General features: G+C 37.5%; 1 long non-coding RNA gene across 1 annotated transcript; it reads left to right on the top strand.

The window, feature by feature from the left end:
* Positions 1 to 10,002: 10,002 nt before the first annotated feature.
* Positions 10,003 to 12,318, top strand: LOC141598150 (uncharacterized). The gene is made up of 2 exons (XR_012523274.1): positions 10,003 to 10,311; positions 11,192 to 12,318. It is a non-coding gene; the product is annotated as an uncharacterized LOC141598150 (long non-coding RNA).
* The last annotated feature ends 14,737 nt before the right edge of the window (positions 12,319 to 27,055 follow it).

Here is a 27,055-nt window from a genome sequence, read left to right as displayed (position 1 = left end):
TGCATCCTTTTTCCATCTTGTAGAAACGTAATCAACTGGAATTGTCTTCATGCCGTTAGCCGACAAAATCCAGACTATATGTCGGCACAGAAATCCCATCCTTTCAAACATCATACAGCTGCACTGTGTAGCCTGTGTCCCTGTAATCCAATAAAATTATGCAGTTAGTAGTCTTATACATATAATAATAAGAGTTAAACATTATCACGCAGAGTTATACATATGGCAACAAGAGTTATACATTCTGAAAGCTACAGTTATTCAAACTCTAATCAGAGTTATACTACAAATAGCTGCAGTTCAGTGAAAAATTGAATAAGTTCTAATGTTATTCTGAAAGTAGAGTTATACATATGGCAACAAGAGTTATACATTCTGAAAGCTAAAGTTATTCAAAATGTAATCAGAGTTATACTACAAATGACAACAGTTCATTGAAAAATTGAATTTCTAATGTTATTCTGAAGGTAGAGTTATACATATGGCAACAAGAGTTATACATTCTGCAAGTAGAGTTATGCATATAATAAGAAAAGTTATACATTCAGAAAACTTAAGTTATTCAAACTGTTGTCAGATTTTATACAGCAGATAACTGCAGTTCACTGAACAATTGTATAACTTCTATGTTCAGACAATGTAACTTTGGCACTATATCTAGCAACTTCAGCCAACTACTACATAAAGTTGATGCCAAAATGTTGTTACCTGGGTTGTACTCTACGTTGAAACTTTTCTGTCTGATTGAATCCTTTACGACAGTCACTTCAACTCCATCGACTTCAGCATAGCCGACAATCTTACATGTATCGATTGAGCAAATGACCTCTAGTTGGAATTCCTTGAAAACCTCACGGGTATAAACATCCGACGCATATTCCTCTATGGGTAAATGCGTCCCCATTGCCGGTGTTGAGTGTCGGTTTTCATGGTCAAGTCTCTTCTGCGTATGCCGTTGATGGTCCATAGCGCTTTAAAAACGCATCCAAAACTCCACTAACGTGCACTGACTTCGCTCGAACTTCTTAAAAAAACTATTAGTGCTCTCTGATCTCTGGGTTGTCCTCATTACACCACCCATGTTCAAGTCCCTGCAATGTGCCATCACCCATTGGCTCCTTTTATCGTACGCTTCAGAAACCGGTCTTCGTTCACAAGACCATGCGCTTCCATTATTTCTGCCCACCTAGCGTCAAAGTCGTCCTTTCGATGTTGTCGTCCCATATAATGTTGTTCAATTTTTGAATGAACTCCTTATAATCCTCCCTTGTCACCCCGACCTTTGATGGCACCTTGTTCATTATATGCCACATGCAAAATCGGTGGCGTGCACTCTTGAAAGCAAGGGGTACGGCCTTAATAATGCCCGGACAACGATCCGTGATAATGTACTTGGGTTCCTTTCCTCCCATAGCATTCGAAACCTCGTTGAAAACCCACTGGAAGGATTCATGGTCTTCATGGACAATCAATGCTCCACAGAATGTCACTGACCGCTTATGGTGATCTATGCCAGTGAATGGCGTGAAAATCATATCGTACTTGTTTGTTGAGTACGTTGGGTCGTACGACACTGCATCTCCAAAAACGGAGTAGTTCCTTCTAGCGGTTCACGTCCATATTGCGCTCAAGGTCATTATCCTTATCAACTTCATAATCAAAATAAAACCCCTGCCTATTTTGTGCCATATTCTTGAACCGGTCAATGAACAATTGACCGTCCCGTTTATGGATGAAGCACTTCACATCTCGGTGGAAGTTCTTAAAATCATTTAAGGATGCACCAATGTTCTCGAACCCGTTTACGAACTCCTTACACATGTTGTACGTCCTTGTTGCTCCTATCCTCAACTCGCAGTGGACAACAAATCCTTATCGATCTTTGAATAATAACCAAGAATTCCTCAACTATAACCCTTTCAGCTATTCTTCTAACTTCTTATTATTTATAACTTTTAGGTTTACATAACTTTATCATCTCGGTGAATAACTTTAGAAGTTTGCCATTTAATTAGTGGATGTTTGTTTAATAGTAAACTAACCCTGGAGTTGTACATTATCAAGTACTTGTGAAAATCTTCTATGTTCCGCGACATCTTCTCAAATCGACGATCCTCACTCGATACAAGCTCGTGATTATGCCCCATGTGGAATCGGTCAATTACTAGTAATCCATTCTTCATAAATAGCTTGACATGTGCTTTACACCCTACCCTCTTGATCGTATATTTCCTCTGGTTCACGCTATTTTTCCCCATTGCATTCCTTCTTCCCTAATCCCGGTCTCATTTTTTTTAATTACGCCTCTCCTTTTGGGACATATGTGAATCCCTCTCTCGTTGCAAACCAAAGAACTTTGACTCGATTTCACCGTCACGCCATTTTTTCGTCGAGTACTTCCGAACATCAAACCCGGTTGCCAATGCATAAACTTTATAGAATGTCACCGCCTCGTCGATTTCAAAAATTGTTGCCCTACACACGGTGTAAACTCCACGCCAAATGCTTACAATACTCGGTTTCACGCCTTTGCGACCATCCGAGCAGAATCAATCATCCATGAAATGATTAAGAAATACATAACTCAACGCATATAATGTATAACTCTATGCACATACGGTATAACTCTGGGCACAGACTGTATAACTTTGGGTGTATAATGTATAACTTTAGTCATACAATTTATAACTCTGGGCACAGATTGTATAACTGTAGTCAGATAACGTATAACTCTAGTCATACAATGTATAACTCTAGTCACAGTTTGTATAACTCTAGTCATACAATGTATAACTCTAGTCACAGTTTGTATAACTCTAGTCATTTAATGTATAACCCTAGTCACACTGTATAACTCTGGTCACAGAATGTAAAACTCTAGTCAAATAATGTATAACTCTAGTCACAGTATTCATAATTCTAGTCATTCAATGTATAACTCTAGTCACAATGTATAACTCTAGTCATACGATGTATAACTCTAGCTACACAATGTATAACTCTAGGCGAGACCGTAAGATGTATAACTCATTCTACACAATGTATAACTCTTAGCAAATAATGTATAACTCTAGGTATATAATGCATAACTCTAGGCATACTTTGTATTCTAAGAGTTATACATTTAATGAAACAGCACAATATATGGAATGCGAAGGGTTATAAGATTTCAAGCAGGGATATGGCACAACTTCCTAAACAAAATTCGTATTAATTTAAGCATCAAACCCCAAACATATTAATTAAAAAACAACTCAAAGGACACATTACTAATTATAAATTCATTCTACTATCTAAAAAACCAGTTCATTATATCCCTATCTCCACCCTAAACTCAAAACCCTAAATAGTTAAAACCTAATAATAAACTCCAAACTTCCTTCAACAACAATGAATGATGTCATTCGTTATACATGCATTATGACCGAGTACAACAAGAGTTTCACACGCCGGTTGCTTGACATTGAGAGGAGGTACAGGACCTACCTTGAGGACGCTCAGATCGCACTCAAGGACGCCAAAGAAAATGGCTTGTCAGAGCAACAGATAATGCAGCTATTAGAAGATATTGCATCTGCGGAACGAAACCTCCAAATAGCAAAGGAGGAGAGGATGAATATCATAGAAGAGAATTCATCCCTATATGAACACCTAAGAACTGTATTTTTAGCAATGCACTAAGTTTATGTATCTATATCTATTAATTAAGTTCATGTATGTTAAATGTGGGTTTGTTTTACTATCCTCTCCATCATCTTCTTTGTTTTATTTTATTTAATTTGTTTTACTAACAAACACATAAAAACTAAGCGAATAATAATTACAGAAAAAACAATGACGGAGAAAAACACATGCAAATAACATGTATAACTCTGGGCACAGAATGTATAACTGCAGGCATTTAATGTATAACTCTAATCATACAATGTATAACTCCAGCCAAAATGTGTATAACTATAATCATACAATGTATAACTCCAGACAAAATGTGTATAATTCTAATCATACAATGTATAACTCTAGACACAGCCTGTATAACTCTAATCATAAAATGTATAACTCTAGACACAGCTCGTATAACTCTATGCATTTAATGTATGACTCTATGAACAGTCTGTATAACTCTAGTCATACAATGTGTATCTAGAGTTATACATCGCATGACTAGAGTTATACATTATCTATATCTATTAATTTAACTCACAATGATCGTGTTCATAGAGTTATACATTGTGTATAACTCTAGGTTTATAATGCATAACTCTATGGATATAATGTATAACTCTAGGCACAAATCAGTATAACTCTAGTTATACGATGTATAACTCTACATACACAATGTATAACTCTTCGCATAAAATGTATAACTGTAGGCATATAATGTATAACTCTATGGATATAATGTATAACTACAAACACAGTCTGTATATGCTAAGAGTTATACATTATATGCCTAGAGTTATACATTGTAGAGTGTATTATTTGTAGTTCCGAATGTATAACTCTAGTCATACAATGTATAATTCGTACATATATATGGATAACTCTATACACAGTCTGTATAACTCTAATCATACAATGTATAACTCTTGACACAGCCTGTATAACTCTAGGCATATAATGTACAATTATCCACATCCTATAACTTCACTTAATGAATGTATAAACTTCAGCTATAACATGAATAACTATATCAAAATTGGTTGTTTAGTAAGAGTTTTTACGCACAATTTAGGGTTTGAGTTACTCTGTTACTTGAATCTGCAAGAAATTGTCAAAGAGTTTTACAAAAACCCACGATGAATATAGAACGCATGTTGACACTTTGTATTATCGAAGTTATACATATTTGGGTCAGATTTATACTAAAACCCACTGAAGTTATAATTCGTACTTTATCAAGCTTTTAAATTTCCATCATTTTTTGCCATCAACAACAAGCTACCAAAATGAAATAAGAACCTGTCATTTTTTGCCATTAACATCAACATACAATAATAACCTAGACACAAATAAGAAAGTAAACAACTCACCATTGACGGCAACTTCAATCTGCATATGATCCATTTCACAAACACTGACTGTCATTTCCTGCTTGTTTCTCTGATGAACACTGAGAATTTAATTTCTCTTCAACAAAGTTATTTGATGATGATCACTGATGTAGTTTTACATGTGCGCTGAAATTTCTCTTATTTTTTTGATGATTGATATTGTATTTTACAGTATTTACGATCGTTTTTTTGAGGATTTTTTAGGGTTTTTGCTTGTTCAGATGTTTTGAATGGTGAAAAGAGGAGGGAAGCATGCAAAATGATATAGGAGGCTTTGTTTATTGTTATTGTCCGCGGGATTTGATATGGACGCAGTACATAAACAGTGAAAGTGGTCCCTCTCTCACACAATCACCATTTTCCTTTTTTTTTTTTGCTCTAAAAAACACGCCCTCTCTCCTCATCTCATCCCTTCAATCCCTTCATCCAAGGGCTCTTATGAAGACTTAGGGCCTTATAAGGTATGAAGGCCTTATAAGAACCCTTCTCTCTCTCTCTCTCTCTCTCTATATATATATATATATATATATAGAGAGAGAGAGAGAGAGAGAGGCAAGATCCGGTGAGTCCACCTATATATTTGAGTCCATGAGTCCATAAAACAATATCCCGCACTATACAAAACAATATCAGGAAACCTTTTTTTTAAGACGTCTTTCTGGTACCCTTTTGAGCTGTTGGCCAAAGGAATTGCTCATTGAATACCAAAATAGAGTAATTGTGAGAATGTACCCCTGTCCTGAAAAATAATCGAACATTTCCCAAAACATATCATGCCTGTCTGTGGAATAGAGTGGTCGAGTGGATGAGTTTTGATTGAGGAACTACCGGAGTAAGGTTGCATTATTTCTAACTCCTGAGTTCCTGATGCCGCCATAGGCCTTCTGTTTTGAGGGTACCTCATTATAAGTAACGAGGGTTATATGGTAGTTCAAATGTTGTAAGACAGCCACGGAATGCATATGAGTTGTTCATATTGAGCCACCGCAGTCTCCTGTTTTACAATTGGCTGTCTGTTAGACCGTTACATGGTACACCATAATTATTATTGCTATTATCACGGTTGTTTAGTTGCACATCAATTGCTAGACGACTTGCGTTACATGTTTCAGTTCTTTCTTACGGAGAATTTCACACGGAGTATATAACTAATCTTTTTTTATCTGCAGTCACACCCTTGGTTATCGGAGTCGAGAGAGAAACAATTGTCTTGCCGACTAATGGACTGCCAAAAGCTTTCTTTAGAAGCCTGCACACACGCGGCCCAGAATGAGAGGTTACCTCTAAGAATAATAGTCCAAGTCTTGTTCTTTGAACAGCTCCAACTGAGAAACTCCATAGCCGGCTGCTTCTTGGTCTCGGAGAATCTTGACGGGTTAAGACAGCTGAGAGGCAATATGGGCGGGTCAAACGAAGGTGGTTGGGCTACAGCTGTAAGGGAGAACCAGGTCTTCAAGGTAGGAATGGATAGCATGAGAATGCGAGTCTCTGAGCTCGAGAAAGAGTGCTCAACCATGAGACAGGAGATCGAAAACCTGGGCCGAGTAAAGGGCTCGAGCGCTTGGGGTAACGTGTCCAAAAAGTTCGGATTAGGCTTGAAGTTAAAGTCTCAGATGTGTAGCGCCCAAGAGGAATCAGTCAGTAACCAAAGTAACGGTGTTAGTGGGAAGGCAGAGAAGGTTAAGGCAAAACGCGGAAAGCTTAAGAAGAATGTGTAAGCATAACTTGACGACATACGAAGATTTTAGAATGCCATGTCAGAAATTTTAGAATGCCATGATGATTTTTTTTTTTCGAAAATTGTTTTTTTGAAAAAAAAAATTTCCAAAAATTTTTTTTAACAATTTTTTTTCCGTGTAAACTGTGATAATGTTTAGTAGAACGTGTGATATTGTTTAGCATAGCTTGTGATATTGTATTAGAAAAAAATATCACGAAATTATTTTTTTCGGAAGTTTTTTTAACAATTTTTTTTCGTGAAAGCTGTGATATTGTTTAGTATAACGTGTGATATTGTTTAGCATAACGTGTGATATTGTATTACAAAATAATATCATGATTTTTTTTTTCAATTTTTTTTTTTCAAAAAGTTTTTTTCCAGCAGTGATATTGTTTAGTATAACGTGTGATACTATAAGCTGTGATATTATTTAATATAACATGTGATATTATATCATGGATTCACGAACTCAAAAAGATAGGGTGGACTCATGTGATCCTAATTCTATATATATATATATATATATAGAGAGAGAGAGAGAGATAGAGAGAGAGAGGGAGAGAGAGTTGAGATCTTGTAAGTTTTGTTTCTTATGGTGAATTTGTACTCACAAATCTGGATCATTGAATTAAACCAAGATCAACGGCCCACACTTACGTACTGAAAAAATAGAAAACTCAAAATTAAAAAGGCAATTAGAAACAGTTCTCTAATTAATTGTCGTGCTCATATCATTTTTCTCTATTATCCCAATCTCTCTTCCATCTCCCCTCCTTCGTTCAATCCAGTTAATGTATTATACAACTGGTTGTATATACAACTTATTTAATGTAGTCGAGCTTTGTTTTAAAGTTATCGAGCTCTACTAACAAAATTATCGAGCTATCATACAAAGTTATTGAGCTCAGAATAATTATTAAGCTCAATACTTTGTAAAATAGCTCAATAATTTGTAAAATAGCTCAACAACTTTGTGTGAGAGTTCAATAACTTTTAGCCTGTTGTACAATGCTAATATATAACCAGTTGTAGGATAATATTTGTGCGTTCAATCAAACTTGGATTTCTTCAAATTTCTTTCATTTTCTTGCATATTCGGATCTTATATCTGTTCTTGTGTCTTAATGTAAGTCTTCTCTTCGCTTTTTTTCGTTTTTATTGTTTTGATTTTCACTATTGTATATTTTCAATTGTTGATTTATGGATGATAAATTCGATGACACTTAACATGTATAGTTTCTGGAATTAATTTCATTATTTATGTTGTTTTTATCGACATTCAATTTCATTATTAATCAATTTATCCAATTGTTCGACGATTATGTTTTGGTTTTTGTTTGTTTTTTTTATTTCATCATCAGTCAATTTTATTCAGCTGTTCGATGACATTTGATTCTTGTTGTTTATTCAATCTTTCAGTTTTCGTCTTCATGAATGTTCAAGCTGTAGTCGGCAAATGATGTTTTTGTTAAATCATTTCATGATCTTTGCTCTGTTATTGTTCGCTACGTGTCTCGGTTCTAGGCTGCTGGTGAATGATGCTCAGAAGTTGTAACTCAATTCGACAGATGAAGGTCGAGGAACAAGTCGTGTCTATTTTTGGTGGTCTGGTGCTTGTGGTGGTGCTGTTCTGGACCGAATTAAACTCGGGTTATGATACCGTATCAAAGATAAGGTGATTCTCGTGATTCAAATGGTTGGCTCGACTTGAGGATTGAAGGAAAATGATGGCTCGTGCGGTGTTTCTCCGTGGCCTCTGGACTCGAGTTGCAATTTTGAGTTGGATATCGTTATTCAAATGGTGGTGTTGTAGATTTATGATTTTGCATGTGGGTCGAATGTTGGACTCGGGTTGCAGTTTTGAGTCGAATGAACCTAATCTAATTTGGTCTCTATGTTAGAATTGTGCCCTAGAGCAATCATTAGTTATGTAACATTTTGAACATATTTCATACAATGTAATTATTAATGGAGACTAATAATTAGATGGCATTTTCTTATTATCTCATTAAGGTGTTAGTTAATACGATGATAAGTCCTTGAGTAAACTGGTATACTTGACATCATAATGGAGATTATGATAATGAGAGTCGAGTATTATAAAGTTTAGTCTAAAAGTGTTCTTGGTCGTGTGATTATCAGAATGCGACTATGATAATCCGGATAGACCAATATATTGATAACGGTACTCATAGGATGAGTATTGATGGATCTCATTCATTAAGTTATAATATAGATAATGCATATGGAGATATGATTATTGAACTGACCAACAGTGAGATTTCCCAAATGGTTATTATTACCTATGCACTGTCAATATGGAAATTCCCTTAAGGAGTAGTTGTATATTTTATCCTTTGACCCGAGATCATCATTGTAGTTAATAGACTACTTATTATACTTAGATACCGGACACCTAGTGTGTAAAAATGCTAGTTGAATGGTCATTGGTTATAATTAAGTACCTATGTAATTAATGGTGAGTCAAGATGGAATCCGTCAACTCAGGGTAATGAGTTTGAACTCTATGTTGTCATTAATCTTATTGGTCATATAAAGACCTTGGCCAGGGCATACGAATGTTTTAAGAAAGGAGTTTCTTAAAGTCATTCTTGACCGATAATGATTGACATGTAACATAGTGGTCGTCTCGTGGGGTTTGACAGTCAAACCATACCCTAGGACGATCCGGAGTTGGAACGATGGAGGGAAATAAATACAGTATCCTTTACCAGGTTCGAGTACAATGAAGTACAGTGAATATTGGTATTCATGTTATCCGGCCGTCGGGGAGTGTTGTTAGACGCCAACCTCGATTAATAATTAATGAGATTAATTATTACCGGTTTAGCGATGAACCTATGTGGTCACACACTTACGGTTTAATATTTAACGTTTAAGGTAATTTAATTTCTTATGAGATAATAAATTAAATAACCTAGATGACATATTTTTATATTGTCCGCTAACACGGAAATATAGTTAATATCGGAAAGACATTTGTATGAGAGACCGACGAGAGATAATTAAGCAACGTGGCTTGTCATTTGATAAACATGAAGCCATTTGATAAACATGAAATGATGTTTGCGTGATCAAATACTCTTCATGGCTAAGTTAATGACTCATGATGATAAGGATTGTAATTAACCTAATCGTAGCTTGTTGCTCACGTTTAATTGGGCTATAAATAGCAAGGCATGTTGCCTTTGAAAAATAATAACAATACAAGAAGTTCCATTCCCTTCTACTCTCATACATACAAGTGAGAAAAGTGTATCTCTATATTCCGAGGTTGTCTCAAGGGTTGAGAACGTTAGTTTATTTACCGGTGTGGATACACTAGAGACTCCGTACTTTCGGGGTTGAACCAATTTACTATATACACATAAAGTATGTGTCCCTTTACTCAGTTTTTACAAAAAATTTAAATGCAATAGATCTCACAAGGACCGCATTTCTGTCTTCCGCTGCTACATGTAATGTGCCGCGGTCCCTTCAATTGGTATCAGAGCCAATTTTGCATTATAAATTTGGGTCTGTAAGTTTGACCGATCTTGTTTATACGCGAGAATGGTTCTTGCTATTATCATTGAGCTTTGTTTTTCAAGGTTCAAGTGTGATAATATTACGTGGAACATTGATTAAAATTGCATGGCCATTAATTTCTTTAATCATTAAGCTTTTGATAATAGATTTGTATGCAACTTTAATTTAATGTTGACACATGTAAATGAAGTTTCATTAGTTATATATGACATACTATGTATTGGCATGATTAGTTATTAATAAGTTACATGAGATGTAACCGCAAGAGTTATATGATGGCTATTTATAGCTATCTGATTGACGATTATATTAGATATAATTGTTAATGTTTATATACGATATAAGCACTTGAGTTACTTAAATTGTTTAAGTGACATAAAAACTTGACCAATTAAATATTATTGGGTTTTAATTGATAAAATATTAGATATTTTGTCAATGGTTGCCACTCTGGTAGACAATAAAATTATTTTATTTTGTTTACAAGAAGCGACCTGACAACCAGGGGGCTTGTAGTTCGGAGATATAATAATATTGTCTATTGCAGATGATACGGGGTGAAGAAAAGTTAACTAATCTTATACTTTTAGTCTAGACAACCCAGAGGGTATGACATTTATTAATTTTCTGTCACTATAGTGGATAAACTCAACTACACTGATATGTACGACCTGACAACCAGGGGACTATGTAGTGTAGAGCCTGAAATGATTTTATAAGATAAAATCAGATGAATTATAATTATGATGAGAAACGACCTGACAACCAGGGGGCTCATGCATGTTTTAAAATTTTTATGTATCATTTTGATGAAGTCCATATCATAATGATGTATGATTATGTTCTTATTTGGATTGTTTTCTTTCAGAATAAGATTTCTCAAAATGGCTGCTATAACACTGTGTGGCATACTTGATGTTAAGCTGGGCAGTAACAATTTTGATGATTGGTACCGCAACCTGAGAATTGTTCTGATGCATGAAAAGCTAATCGATGTGATCTATAAGCCTGCTAAGGTAGCACCCCGTGAGGGATAAGATGATGCAAATGTATTAGATACATATGCTAAGTACTTGGAGCAAAGTACTACTACAAAGTGCATTATTTTGGCCTCCATGACTGCTGATTTGCAGAGACAACAAAATGACATGAATCCACCACAGATTATTGAACATCTTAAGAAGATGTATGGGTCTCAGAGTAGGACTGCAAGGTACCAGTTATCTAAGTCCTTGTTTGAGTCTAAACTGAAATCTAAGGAGCCAGTGGGTCTCCATGTTCTAAAGATGATTGATCTGATAGAACAGCTTGAGAAGCATGGATGCACTCTTGGTAAAGAGTTATCGCAAGATTTTATCTTGCAATCTCTTAATGATACTTATTCACCGTTCATTGTTAATTTTAATATGAACAAGATGGATTGTGATCTTCATAAATTGCTCAATCTGTTGATCGATTTTGAAAAACAAATCACATCTGGGAAGGTGAATGTATCTGGTTCTGTGAACTTGGTTGGGAGCTCTTCTAAGAGTAAGTGGAAAGGCAAGCTAGAAACGGTCTAAGAAAAATCGACTTGCACCCAAGGATGTTGTGAACAAATCCAAGGGAAAGAAGGTGCAGCTTGACCAGGCGGATACTGAATGTTTCTTCTGTAAAAAGAAAGGTCATTGGAAGAGAGATTGTCCGGAGTACAAAGCTACTCTGAAGGGCAAGAAACATGGGTTTAAAGATCAGTAGATGGTTGAAGAAGGGAGAAGTCACCCTACAAGTTGGGAATGGAGCACATGTTGCTGCCATAGTTGTAGGAGAAATTTCTCTTGTAATGCCTACGGGCAAGACAATGTTGTTAAAAAGTTGTTATTATGTTCCTAAGTTTGTATCGAATGTAATTTCCATTTCGTCTTTAGACAGGTGTGGTTTTCGAACAACTTTTGATAATAATCAATGTTCTGTATTTCATGGTAATGAATTATATGTACATTGTTATTTACAACATGGTCTGTATATCTTACCTGAATTGATAACTTGTCCTATCATGACTATTTCTGGCCAAAAGCGGAAGAGAAATAATCAAGAAAATCAAAGTTATCTTTGGCATTGTAGGCTTGGTCATATTGGTGAGAAAAGAGTAAACAAATTACATAAGGCTGGTTGCCTTGGACAGTATGATTATCAATCATATGAAATTTGTGAATCTTGTCTCAAAGGAAATATGACCAAATCTCCTTTTTATGGAACTGGAGAGAGAGCCAGTGAACTTTTAGGACTTATACACAGTGATGTATGTGAACCTATGAAAGTTCAAGCTAAAGGTGGATATTCTTACTTTATCACCTTCACGGACGATATGTCAAGATTTGGATTTATATATCTAATGAGACATAAGTCAGAATCTTTTGAGATGTTCAAAAGTTTTCGTAGTGAAGTTGAGAAACAGACTGGTAAGAACATCAAAGCATTGAGATCTGACCGTGGCGGTGAGTATCTCAGTGATGAGTTTGTTGATTATTTGAGACAAGATGGGATCTTGTCACAGTGGACTTCTCCAGGAACGCCACAGCACAATGGTGTTTCTGAAAGGAGAAATTGAACCTTATTAGATATGGTACGATCCATGATGGGGTTCACCGATCTTCCGATCTTCTTGTGGGGATATGCTTTAGAAACTGCTGCATATTTACTGAATAAAGTTCCCACTAAGGCAGTTGCTAAAACTCCATATGAAATATGGAAAGGACGTACGCCCAACCTGAAACATTTGAAGGTATGGGGTTGTCCGGCTTATGTTAAACGACTGCAGTCAGACAAGCTTGATGCAACGTCTGACAAGTGCAGGTTTGTTGGTTATCCTAAGGAGACTATGGGGTACTATTTTTATCACCCTTCTGAACACAAAGTTTTTGTGGCTAGAACTGCAACCTTTTTGGAAAGGGAATTCCTTGAAAAAGGAAGTCATGGTGTAGAAATAGATCTTGATGAGACTCGAGATACCAACGAATCAGCATTAGCTCAAGAGCATGAAATAGTTCTGCTTGAATCTAGCTTTCTTGTTCCCTTATAATTTCATAGCCTCATCACTTTAAACAATTGAATAATTGATTGATAAGAGCTGAATGAATTGAAAAAAGAAGAACCAAGGTCGGTAATATTACAATAACAATGGAATAACATTACAATAACAATGTAATAATGGAATAACACCACAGTAACAATGAGATATTGATAACATTAAAGTAGCAATACAATAACAAAAGAATAACATAATGGAATAACACCACAGTAACAATGGATAACGGTTACATAAGAGTAATAATAGACTAATAATAGAAAACACCACAAGAACAATGGAATAACGCCAGTGTTAATAACTATGAGATGTTGAGGCCATTTGCAGGACCTTTTTGTGGCATGGCACTGATAATAAGGAAAGTCCTTCTCTTGTATCATAGCAGAATATCTGTAAACCATGGAAACAAGGGGGGCTAGGCCTTAAACAACAGTATGCTTGGAATGTTGCCTTGATGGGAAAGTATTTGTGGTGGATTGCAAAAAAGGCTGATATTCTGTGGGTTAGGTGGGTGCATGTTGTTTATATAAAACAGAAGAGCTGGATGGATTTTGAGCCTAGTATCACTTCTAGCTGGTCATGGCGCAAGATCTGTCAGGTTAAGAACATCCTCAAAGGGATTATTTTTGACAATGGGGGGAATCCTTTAGGTATTCCTTACTCTAGCAGCAAGGGCTACTCCCTGCTTGTTCCTGATGTTGAGCAGGTTAGGTGGTACCCGTGGATGTTGACAAGATGCATTATCCCTAAGCACGGTTTTTGTTTATGGCTGATAGCTCACAATAGACTGTTGACTCAGGATCGTCTGGTTAAGATGCATATCACTCAGCAAAACAGTTGTTATTTATGTGGAGCTATGGCAGAGGATCATAATCACTTGTTTTTTCGGTGTGACTATAATCATAAATGTTTGGGCTTGGTTTCTGCCTGGTGCAAAACTAGGCTACCAGAGCAGGATTGGATGGATTGGTGGCCTAAATGGAGGCAGAGGTTTTCTAGTAGGAAACAGGTTATTGCATTGATCCTCTCTTGTTTGGCTTACCATATCTGGCAAATGAGAAACAAGTGCAGGCTGGAAGGCATGGTGAGCAGGCCTGAGTATTTGGTGAAGTTTGTTAAGCAGGAGGTTTGTCTAAGAATTTATCAGGTTAAGTTTAAATGTAAAAATGATAAGGTCTTACAATGGTTGGAAGAAGTTAGGTTGTGTAAAGGATAGTCTATTGTTAGATTATGCTTTGTAATGTGCTTGTATTGGGACACTTTTTCATATTAATGAGAAATGCTTACATTTTCCCAAAAAAAAAATAACTATGAGATGATGATAACATTAGAGTAACAATACCATAACAAAATAATAACACCAAAGTACCAATGGGATACGGTAACATTAGAGTAACAATAGAATAACACACAATAACAATGGAATAAAAATGGGATAACAATAACATTAGAGTAACAATAGAGTAATAATAGAATAACAATGGAATAACACCACCATAACAATGAGATAACGGTAACATTAGAGTAACAATACAGTAATAATAGTGTTAATGTAGTATTACTCAACTGCTAAGTTTCTCAAGTGTGGTAGCTACTGTTATTGTGGTGTTACTCTAATGTTATTGTGGTGTTATTTTATTGTTTTTTTTCTTGATATAAAGAGGATAAAAGAAGGGTCCATCATTAACTTGTTTAGTGTTACATTAAAATAACAATAATATAAGGCGTGTTAACAGTAGAATAACGTTGGAATAACACAGTGGACGTTATTTGAGCAAGTTGCTATCGTGGCCATGGACTATAGTCAGTAACTCCCTTGATGCTGCAGGGGTATGTTTTAGTTTCTTTGGTTGTCTAATTGTGTTGACTTATACTACTTCTACAAGTTATTTAACCAACTTATTCTCCTCCCGAAATCATTGTCTCACTTCTTCTTGTCTTGCACTTTCCAGAGACCTTTATGCAAGGAGAGTATTTTTCATTACTGTCGTGAATGCAAGGAGGGCACTGCGAGCATTGAAAGGACTGGTTAAGCTACAGGCTGTAGTGAGAGGTCACATTATAAGGAGAAAAACAGCTGAAACCATTCGATGTATGCAAGCCATGCTGCGAGCTCAGGTGCGAGCAAGGTCAGTGTGAGCCTTCATTCCCGAGTCACCTCAGTCGAACAGCAGCGTGGCTTGTATCTCGCACCATCTCAGTCATCACCATTAACCACAATGCCTCCGTCTTCTCTCACCCTCATCATTAAGCAGCCACTACTCATGTCAACCAGCAGAAAAGCAGATTATCAATTCACCATTAAGCAGCCACTACTCCGTCGTCACCATGGTCGAACCAATTCACACCAGCGGCAGCAACCAATCACATCAAACGACCTTTTCCTTGATATCAAACGACGTCATTGATTCGATTATCTTGATTAAAACCGGTAGATGACCTTCAGAGACAGCGACGACAACGTTCTTATCATCTGAATTAAGTAAGTTCAGCACCACTGCTGTTCAAATCACCGGCATCCACACAAGCAACCTGCTCATCTCTTCTCCATCTCCATTAATTTCACCACACCCTTCACCAGTTCAGCACCTCACCACTGAAGCTCACCCACTCGCACCACCATAAAACTCCCTCGTCTGCATCAACTCAGTGCCGTGTTGAACCGAGTTTTTCTTCATCAATCTCCACTGGCAAATCAAAGTAGAAAACTAATTTTTCTTCATCAATCTGACTCCAGTAAGGCCATTGTATACGAATCTTGTGTAATATGAACTACAAAATGATGAATTGATTGTTAATTGTTGAAATTAAGAAGGATTTAATGTTGCTACGTTTTTCCCCAAAATTCTAGGGTTTTAATTCAGGGATTTTTTTACCAAGATCTTCAATTGTTCTAAAATTTGATGTTTTGGTGATTGATTCTTCAAAAGATAAGAACAAAAAAGAAATGATTGCAGCAAGAAAAAATAAAGGGAAGAGGCAGAAGAGAGGTAGACTTAGCGAGAGAGTGTTCATTGTCAAGGAATTGAGAACTCGGTGAAAAAGAGGACCAACGCTATTTGTGTCAGACTTTGTTTTATTTTTAATTCAATCTAAGCCGATATATATATATATATATATATATATATATATATATATATATATATATATATATATGAGATTGGATTTGGTGAGTTGTTCTTAGGGTGAGTTGTGAGTTGGGGAAATCTCAACCATTAGATTACATTAGAGATGAATGGCCAAGATCTAATCTTACATATATATAAAAACACCGTCATTTACTTTTTTTTTTTCTAATGTTACTTTTTTTTTTTTTTTTTTTTTTTTTTTTTTTTTTTTTTTTTTTTTTTTTACCTTTACCTCGTTATTATGCTATTATTGTGCTTTTTTTTTACCACTTTGATTTTTTTTTTCTCTTATATTTTTCTTTAATTTTCTCATTATGTTACCTTTTTTTTTTTCTTTTTGTACCAGATTTTTTTTACTTGAAATTTTTTTACTCTTATTTTTTTTACCTCGTGTTATTATCTTTGTTATTGTGCTTTTTTTTTTTGATTTTTTTTCTTTTTTACCACGTGTTATTGTCTTTGTTTATTCTGCTTGTCACTTTGATTTTTTTTGCGACTTTGATTTTTTTTTTTTTTTTCTTCCTCGCGTTATTGTCTTTGTTATTATTCTCCGCATTTTTATTGTGATGTTATTCTGCTGTCACTTTGATTTTTTTTACGGCTTTGATTTTTTTTACGACTTTAATTTTTTTTTTACCACGTGTTATTGTGCTATTATTCTGCTATTATTGTGATGTTATTCCGGTTTCACTTTTGATTTTTCTTACTACTTTGATTTTTTTATTCTTTTTTTTACCGCATGTTATTGTTACTCCGCTGTTATTGTGATGTTATTCTGCTGTCACTTTGATTTTTTTGACGACTTTGATTTTTTTTCCTTTTTTTTTCTTTACCACGTGTTATTGTGCTGTTATTCTACTGTTATTCTGTTGTTAGTGTGATGTTATTCCGGTGTCACTTTGATTTTTTTTACTACTTTGATTTTTTTACTACTTTGATTTTTTTTACTTTTTTACCACATGTTATTGTGCTGTTATTCTGGTGTTATTGTGATGTTATTCCGGTGCCACTTTGATTTTTTTTTACGACACTAATTTTTTTTTCTTTTTTTTTTACCCCGTGTTATTATGTTGTTATTCTACTATTATTCTGCTGTTATTGTGATTTTACCATTAAACTAAGACACCTCCAAAAAAAGGCTGTGTTTTGGTTCAGAGAGGAAAGCTATGGGCAGAAAGGGCAGAAGGTGGATGGTTTAAGCAAGGAAATGCGTGAAGGGAAGGAGACATGAAATGGGTGTAACTATGAATGTACGTAGAGTCCAAAAAAAGAGTGCGTGAAATTATGAGAAGGGGTCCAGTCTCCAGTTACCAGATGGAGTGCTCTCTAATTGTATGCTTTATCTCGCTTTGAATGATTTCGTACCATTTTTATACACAAATTTGTGACCTAACCCACATGAGATTTTTATACCACTTTTGTAAAACTCACCACCTACTCTAATTTTTTTTTTCAACACACTCACTTTTTCTGAACATTTCGTCTAAAACTCCACCAAAGCCATTTTTTGCCAAAATAAAAGACTTTTTTTTCTTGATATCAATCATGAATGCTCTTTTTCTTTCTAGCAAGAGTTAGTTTTCGACAGAATAAAGATACATTGTGATTGATATTTGCTAAAAGAATGACATTCACTTCAAACCCGAAGCACTCCACCGCCACAAACAAATCATTAACCATTATGACATTATCAGAAATCCACCAACTCACCACAATAAACTACCATCAGCGTTCTGACTTGAACATATCTACGCCTTGGTCACAGTCGACAATCGTACCATCACGCATCACCAATTAATTAACCCAATTCGGCCACTTAATTAACCCAATTCTACCACCATTGCAGCTTCTGCTCATATGGCGCGCAACCAGCAGCCACCTTGGCTTGTTACTCAACCCGACATCGACCATCACTATGGCTCAACCCAGAAACGAGACTCAACTCCTGTTTCTCCTCTGAACCCAGCCTCGACACCACTGATAACCACAATTGTCACCTGCAACTCCGAGCCCGGCCTCCGACTTGACTCAACCACGCTACTACCATGGCTCCGCTCTCCCTATCTCCATCACCACGTCAGAAAGGTTAAGACAATAAACCTAATCTCTTCCCCATTTGCCTTTCTTAATTAATTAACCCAATCTTTCAATTATTCATCAACCGAACACAGATTTTAAGACAATAAACCCAATCTCATGATGGATCCTCAATTATCTTGTTGCACTCGCACGTCTGATGAGACTCATGCGAGGTCTCTTTTCTCGTAATTATTATCAGTGATTTCTACTTGTTTAAGACATTAAAGTAGACAAAAGATGTCCATTAATCTAGCGGACTAGTTATGGATGATTATAACTCGTACTCTTCATTCAAAAACAGCTTACATCAAATTCCATCTTCTTGCCTCCTTTTAATCGTTTTTTTTACCCAAATCTGGTGTTTTTTTTTTTGGTTTTGGAGGTGGAGGGAGAATGAAGATAGAATTATGGGGAAGAAAGATGATATACGATGTCAGTTTTTTTTTTCTTCTTTTTAGTTTTAATCTCAAGCGTTGGTTTCCTTAAATCAATGGCTGAGATTTTTCAAACTCACAACTCACCGTAAGAACCAAACTCACGAGATCCCGCCTCTCTCTATATATATATATATATATATATATATATATATATATATAGAGAGAGAGAGAGAGAGAGAGAGAGAGAGAGAGAGAGAGAGAGAGAGAGAGAGAGAGAGAGAGAGAGAGAGAGAGAGAGAGAGAGAGAGAGAGTTGGGGTCTTAGGAGTTTGGTTTCTTATGGTGAGTTTGTGCTTTGAAATCTCAGCCACTAGATTATACTCTCTCTCAGTCACTATAATGTTCGCACTTTCCCGAAACGGATTATTCAACTAATGTTCCCATTTTCTTTTTTGGTAACTTTTACTCTTATTTTATTCATTCCTCTCTCTTATCACCAAACCCCACACAACTCTTTTACTCATATTTTATTACTTTCCTTTATGTTTTGGCCCCACAATTCTTTATTTAACTATTAATAATTCATTCATCTCTCCTATCACCAACCCCACACAACTTTTTTACTCCTATTTTAATACTTTTCCTTAAGTATTGTGCCCATATCAAATGGGAACAATATAGTGACTGAGAGGGAGTATTAAAGATGAATGACCAAAATCTAATCTTACCTGTCATATAAACCACTATCATTTACTTATTTTCTCTTTTTTCTAGTGTTACTCTTTTTTTTTTACTTTTTTTTTATCTCTTTTTTTTAGTTCGTGTTATTATGCTGTTATTGTGTTTTTTTTTTTTACGACTTTGATTTTTTTTTTCTCTTATGTTTTTCTCTAATTTTCTCATTATGTTACCTTTTTTTATTTTTCTTTTTGTACCAATTTTTTTTTACTTTAATTTTTTTTACTCTTATTTTTTTTTACCTCGTGTTATTATGCTGTTATTGTGTTTTTTTTTACTTTGATTTTTTTTTTACGACTTTGATTTTTTTTCTTTTTTTTTTTACCACGTGTTATTGTGTTGTTATTGTTACTCCGCTGTTATTGTGATGTTATTCTGCTGTCATTTTGATTTTTTTTACGACTTTGATTTTTTTTTCTTTTTTTTTACCACGTGTTATTGTGCTGTTATTGTTACTCCGCTGTTATTGTGATGTTATTCTGCTGTCACTTTGATTTTTTTACAACTTTGATTTTTTTTCCTTTTTTTTTTACCACGTGTTATTGTGCTGTTATTCTACTGTTATTGTGTTGTGATTGTGATGTTATTCCGGTGTCACTTTAATATTTTTTATGACTTTGATTTTTTTACTCTTTTTTTACCGCATGTTATTATGCTGTTATTCTGGTGTTATTGTGATGTTATTCCGGTGTCACTTAGATTTTTGTACTACTTTGATTTTTTTACACTTTCTTTTACCACATGTTATTGTGCTGTTATTCTGGTGTTATTATTATTCTGATGTTATTATGATGTTATTCTAGTGTTATTTTTTCTTTTTCTTTTTTTGTGTTACACTTAAATAACACTACAATAACACGTGCTATTCTGGAGTTATTGTACTGTTATTCTAGTGTTATTCTGATGCTATTGTAGTGTTATTCTTACGTTATTGTGGTGTTACTTTGATGTTATTATACTTTTATTGTGCTATTATTCTTATGTTATTATCACGCTTTTTTAATCTTCTCATTATGGTAGCACGTTCAGAGCCTTAAAAGTGGAACCATACTGAGACACATGTTGATCCCAAGCTACATATTTCAATAAATCCTCCTTTTATATGAGACTCATTAGGTAAATTGATTGACTGCAAATGAAAAAACCAAAGACTAACTTATCCCATCAAATGTCAATTATCATGCTTTACTCTATGAACAAATACTGTCAAAACTCAAACAAATGATCGTTGTTCTATATTCCAAACCTCGTCCTTACTAGTCTCCTACTATGCTAATATACAGACCACAACAAAATTCCATTATCATTCATCACCATTCATTCGCATTTATGATCAACAACCACCAACAACAACTACTACTCCTGCTTTTACCGTGTCGCCATGCTCACCAGCAGTTCCAGACTCAGACTGACGTCATTTATTGCTTGCCTTCATCTCGGAATCGAAACCCGACTTAACTTGTGCACCATCACTTCGGTTATCCCACCACAATTTGAGTTACCACTGAACTCGACATCGAAATCAACGACCAACGCACCACAGTTACTTCTCCCTAAAAATCAAACTGATAGGATTATGTTGAAGGCAACATTCTACAATGTTGTCGTATAACATGTCCAGTAACGCTTTCTAAACTTCCTAACCCAAAACAGATCGAACCTAATCTCACTGGTTTTAGACCTGCAATACTATGACTTGTTTTACTGCTTGTGATGCTACCTGCATTGAACTTTAACATGGGGATGCTATCTAATATCTATGGTAATTCTAACGCAGTTTCGAAGATGATACATATAATTCAGTCAGTCATATACCAATGATACTAACACAATTAAACTTCAACGACCAACGCACCATAATTTGAGTTACCAATACTGATCACATCCGAAAATGAGTAGATTACTACGCCTGATTTCCCACAATCTCAACATCACTCACCATAACCCTAACCCCCAATTTCTAGGGTTCTTCCTCGAATCAAATCCCAATCGAAGGTACAACACTTCAGCAACTCACCAATCACCACCACTCTCCGACAAAGTCACAACAATCGCGCGACGAAATCTCTAACCTAACCTTAATGGAGGTGGCGGATTTGACGGCTTTATTGGGGACGAAATTGGAAGTCATGATGCATGGGACGAGCTTCAATCTCCAAGGAATGGGCGACGGCGCTGCGGCCACGGCTGCAGATGCGACGTCGGTGGAGAAGAAGGAGGCCAGACCTCCTTTGATTTGAAGCTCGGAGCCGGGTTCGAACCAAGTGCCAGGGAGTTGCGGTAATTGGATTGTTGTGTCGTCGATAGCGGTTTGCGGTAATTGAGTACCTGACACTGGTCACGGAATAAGGAGCTAAACATCAAATTTACATCTTAACAACCGCCTCATCGACACTCTCCCCGCTCTTTCCATCCTATCAAAGCGATACGGTACCGTTTTAGCTGCCACTGCGCCGCAATAGCCAGGTGTTAGCTTGTGAAATTTTAGCTGATCCTGAAGAAGCCATTCTCATTTTAGTCTCAGATTACTATCTATTACAATTAAGTACAAATAGAACTCCGTTTCAGCTGATCCTACTCTCAAGAGCCTCAAGAACCGACTTCAAATTAGGAGTAGTTGATCAATAATTGAAGAAAGCGAGTTGAAATTGATGAATTGATTGCTTATTGTTGAATTTAAGAAGAAATTGAAGTTGTTATGATATTTTTCCCCTAAATTTTGAGGGTTTTGTTTCAGGGGGTTTGAAGTTCTTTAATTAAGAGAGTTTTAGAGAGAGACTATTTTTTTTTTGTCTGATGCGTTATTTTACGGTTTTGTTTGTTTGTCTTTTTCTTTTTAATGTTATGAGATTAAATCTCAGCCTTTAGTTTTGTTTATCTTGTGGATGAGATTTCAAAGCGCAAACTCACCATAAGAACCAAACTCACGAGATCCCGCCTCTATATATATATATATATATATAGATAGATAGATAGATAGATAGATAGATAGATAGATAGAGAGAGTATATATATATATCTATCTATAGATAGATAGATAGATAGATAGATAGATAGATAGATAGAGAGAGAGAGAGAGAGAGAGAGAGAGAGAGAGAGACGGGATCTCGTGAGTTTGGTTTTTACGGTGAGTTGTGAGTTTGTGTGCTTGGAAATCTCAGCCATTAATCAAAGTGAAATCAACCGCTGAGATCAAACTCCAAAATATAAACAAAAAAAGTATGGTCCTCGTCACTCCTCCCGAAACAAACAGAGACAAATTTCTTAAAGTTTATTTCTCCTCTACCCAATAGGACCAAACAATTGGAAATTTGGAATTGCAATTTATAATCAATTGCAATTCGATTTGCAATTTATAATCAATTGCAATTCGATTTGCAATTACAATCTCAGCCTATTTTTTTTTTTCTTATTTCTCTCTCACCCGACTTCATAACTTCAGTCTGACGGATCGACGAAGTCTACTTCGAAATTATCGACGGCAGAGTAAGCGACGGATGTATCGCCGGAGGAAATACGATCAAGGAGGCGTCATATGTCGGACATCGTCGATATAGAGATCTTTAGAGACTGCTTGCCTAGAACGATGAGTAAACTGTGTCTCAACTTGGTTTTGAAAACCAAAACATTCAGGTGGTATTAAAATCCCTGGCACGGAGACCCAGTTCAAGTAAACCATTGTCAAATTCGATTTCCCCAAAAACTAGGCACCCTTGAATCTTGGCTGGTTCCGATAAAAACAATGATTGGGAAAAGTGGATGGATATACAAACTGAATATGGATTGTGTGCCTATTTAGCTCACCCTTAATTGCGACGATTATAATATAAAGTGGATGAGGAGGACGAAAGTGGTTGTGGAGGTGAGTGAGGGATGTTGGTACCGTCGCTGCTGGTGGATGCGGGTTTTTTTCGCACTCGGTTCCGTATTCGAGCTAGGTGCTCGGCAAAAATGAGCGGGGAGACGAGTATGGTCGTGGTCGAGTAATGGGTTGCGAGAATGCGATTATGAATGGAAAGCTTTATGAATAGTCTAAAAATTGGTGCCGGTTTTATAGTGTCATGTGAAACTAACAAAGGAGCTTGACGCTGGCGAGATTACTCCGGGAGAATTTAATCAACCCGTTAAAGTTCCGCAGGGTCTTGATCATCTACCATCCTCGATTAACTGATTTAGTCTATTACGACTCATATGTCTTTGATTGGCAGTAATACAACACAATAAGTCAATAACAATTCCTTAAGGCATGTTCAATAGCTGACACCTATCCCAATTCCTTAAGCCCTGTTCAACAGCAGTTGTTTTTTGTTGTTCATGTTCAATTGTATTTTTTTCTCAAGAAATACCAAGTATCTATTTACATGGTATTAGTAAGGGTATTTGCAGGAGGAAGATAATAAATTTGTTGCCAATTGGCCGATTTGTCGCTGAATCATCTTTTGCAGATTTGCAGTCTGTTAATATATATGTTCCGGGTGTAATTCCAGAGCAAGTATCGTTACCACCCGTGGCTTGTAGAATGATGTCTTGAGTTGAATCCCTCTTGTCTTTATCGTTCCTCTCGGCCTCTCCTGCAACAATGAACGAACTGAGGGCTTGGCTTTGTGCCAAGCGTACTCACTCCGACGCTCAAGTCAGTAAACTTAGAGGGATAAGTTGTTACTTGACTTAATGCGTATTGTAGAGAGATAAGGGAGATATTACCAGATGAATAGTGATTCTTAGGTTAAATTGTGGATCCTTTCCTCAATGAAGGTTGAGGAGTATTTATAGACTTTCACCTTTTGTCACGTAGTGGCCAAGTGGCCAAGTGGCTAGCAGGTGGAAAGACCGTTCTACCCTCGGCCGATGGACCTATGGCAGGCCGGCCGAGGGTCCTTGGATATGAGTACGCGGATATGTGTCCCGCCGGCCGGTGGTTGCCATGCCGAGACCCAGTGACAGCCGATAGGCTGCATCGGCTAGGCTGTCTAAGTCGTTGACTTGTTGTGGATATCTTTGACCTTGCTCAATATGTTGACTTGGTCAGCGGTGCAGAATATGCCCCATCAATTTACCCCCAGCGTAGTCTATGCCGTGGTATGGGCTCCGATGTATGTTTGAGCGTATATTCTGCGTAAGTAATTTGTAAAAAATTTTCTGCATCGGCTTCTTCTACCTCGGCCTGGTTCTTATTAGGCCGTACCATATATATTCCCCCTCCGCATGGATGTGTAAAGGGCATCCGATGTGGAAGAGAAAGTGACGCTGGCCGAGACCAGGGTTGAGAGTGCCGGTTGTTTTTGATTGCCCCCGGCCGGTGCTGCGTAGCTTGGTTGATCATGTGGCCGGCGGAGAGCAGATACCTAGGAATTTGTTGAGGAAGATGAATAGGCGAAGAGATGTGAATGGGCGTGTTGAAGACGCTTGGTCACTGTTGCATTGATTGACGTTCAACTGTTGCAACGATTGACATTCCATGGTTGCATGTCTGACACGTGTCTGTTTGCTGATTGGCTTGGCGCTTCATGGGTCATTCTCGATTGGTCCTTCTTCATGGGCTTTTCCCTATAAATAGGGCAGTTATTCCGTGAAATTGGCCACCAATTTCATTCTCTCCAAAATTTTCTTCTCTCTAAACTTTCAAGGGCTTCTTTGTCTTCTAATTTTCAGAGTTGTTACTCCGGCGAGTGTTTTTCTTCAAGGTAAACAAACAAATTTCCTCACTTCTTATTTTGTTAAATAATCATTGCTATCATGTCTTCTGCTGACGCTGGGACTAGCACTTCTGCGCCGGGGGGTTCCCCGTCGCGTCTTGATGGGGAGGGGATACTAGATGCCATCCCGATAAGGTTTGGGGGTCCTAGGTCTCCTTCTCCCGTAGTTGATCCACCAATTTTGGAGGAATGGGAGGATGAGGATGATGATGCTGATGATGATGAGAGGACTCCTTCTGATGGTGAGAGGCCGTCTATCCCGGATCATGGCGAGGCTCGCACGATCGGGTCTTGACCGTGTCCGGACTAATAAATTCGCCAGCTGTTCCGGTGGGACTCTTTTCGGAGGCCATTTCTCCTTCGGTGAGGGGTACAAGATCGTTATCCCTGAGGAGGGTCAGGCGGTCTGTTGCCCTCCACCGGGTCACATCGGCGTGTATATCAGGCACCTGGAGTATGGGCTCCGGTTTCCTTTGAATGAATACGCCATGGCCATCATCAAAGCTATGAACGTCGCTGTGGCCCAACTGCATCCGTTGGCCATGAGGACGATAGTCGGCTTTGCGTGGCTCTGTCTCTTTAGGGGGGAGATCCCAACAGTTAACTTATTCCGCCGCCTTCATCATCTACGGCCGTCAATCGCCGGTAAAGTGGGGTGGTACAGCGTGCAGACGGAGCCAGGCTTCGTCTCCGTGTCCAAACTTACTTCTTGCAAGGACTGGCAACGGCGATGGGTGTATGTTCAAGTGCCGGAGGACTACCCATTGCCTCGGTCTTTCCAGAGCCCTGTTTACTTGCGGTGTGAGAACCGGGAAGAGTATGAGGAATGTATCTCCCGGGTAAAGTTAAGATGGACGCTTCGATGGTCCCTCTTCTCGCGGATGAGAGGCGGGCGATCAAATGTTTGATCTTTGAGAAGGGATGGCTGCCCCGACTCGATTATTCTTCGAGGATGAGCTGCTTTGCCGCGTCGGCCTCGGACCGGCCCTCGGCCCGGGGTGAGTGGGGTCGGTGTGAGGCCCATCTTTGCCTGTTATGCTCTGTTTGAGCTTTGTTTTACTCCTTTTATGTAACCTTTGTTTGATTTCTTGCAGACCGGTTTGGCCAAGATCTGTCTGAGAGGACCTTGAAGAGGTTAGGGCTTGATAAGGACAGGAAGGTCGTCCAACGGCATCCTACGACTGACTCGCGTGATCGTAGACCGGCTCCCAACGAACTCATGGAGAAGCAGCTGAAGTCACTGGATCCGGCGGCGGCCCAAGCACGGGTTCTCGGAGGCGTGCCGAAGAGAACAAAGAAGGCAGCGTCCAGGTTGGCGACGGCGTCTGTGCCAACTCCCTCTTCGACCCCAGTGGTTCAGAAGGAGCCCGTGCATGTGGAGGTCATCGATATCACTGAGGGGGTGGTGACCGTTGCTAAGGGCCCTTCTCCTCTGAAGAAGAGAAAAGAGCCACCATCTGCTTCCACCGTTGCCGGGGAGAAGACTGACTCAGCCGGCCCTCCAACTAAGAGGGTCCAGACTGGTACGGATCTAACTTGTGGTTCGGATTTAACTGGTTCGTTGGACATCCCTGATGACAGACTTTCTGATGTGTCAATGCATGGTGACATGGATGCTCTGTGTAAATTTTTTGTAGATCCACCTTTG

Source organism: Silene latifolia, chromosome 9, assembly GCF_048544455.1.
Source record: "Silene latifolia isolate original U9 population chromosome 9, ASM4854445v1, whole genome shotgun sequence".
Classification (NCBI taxonomy): domain Eukaryota; kingdom Viridiplantae; phylum Streptophyta; class Magnoliopsida; order Caryophyllales; family Caryophyllaceae; genus Silene; species Silene latifolia.
This window is presented reverse-complemented; position numbering and strand designations above follow the sequence as displayed.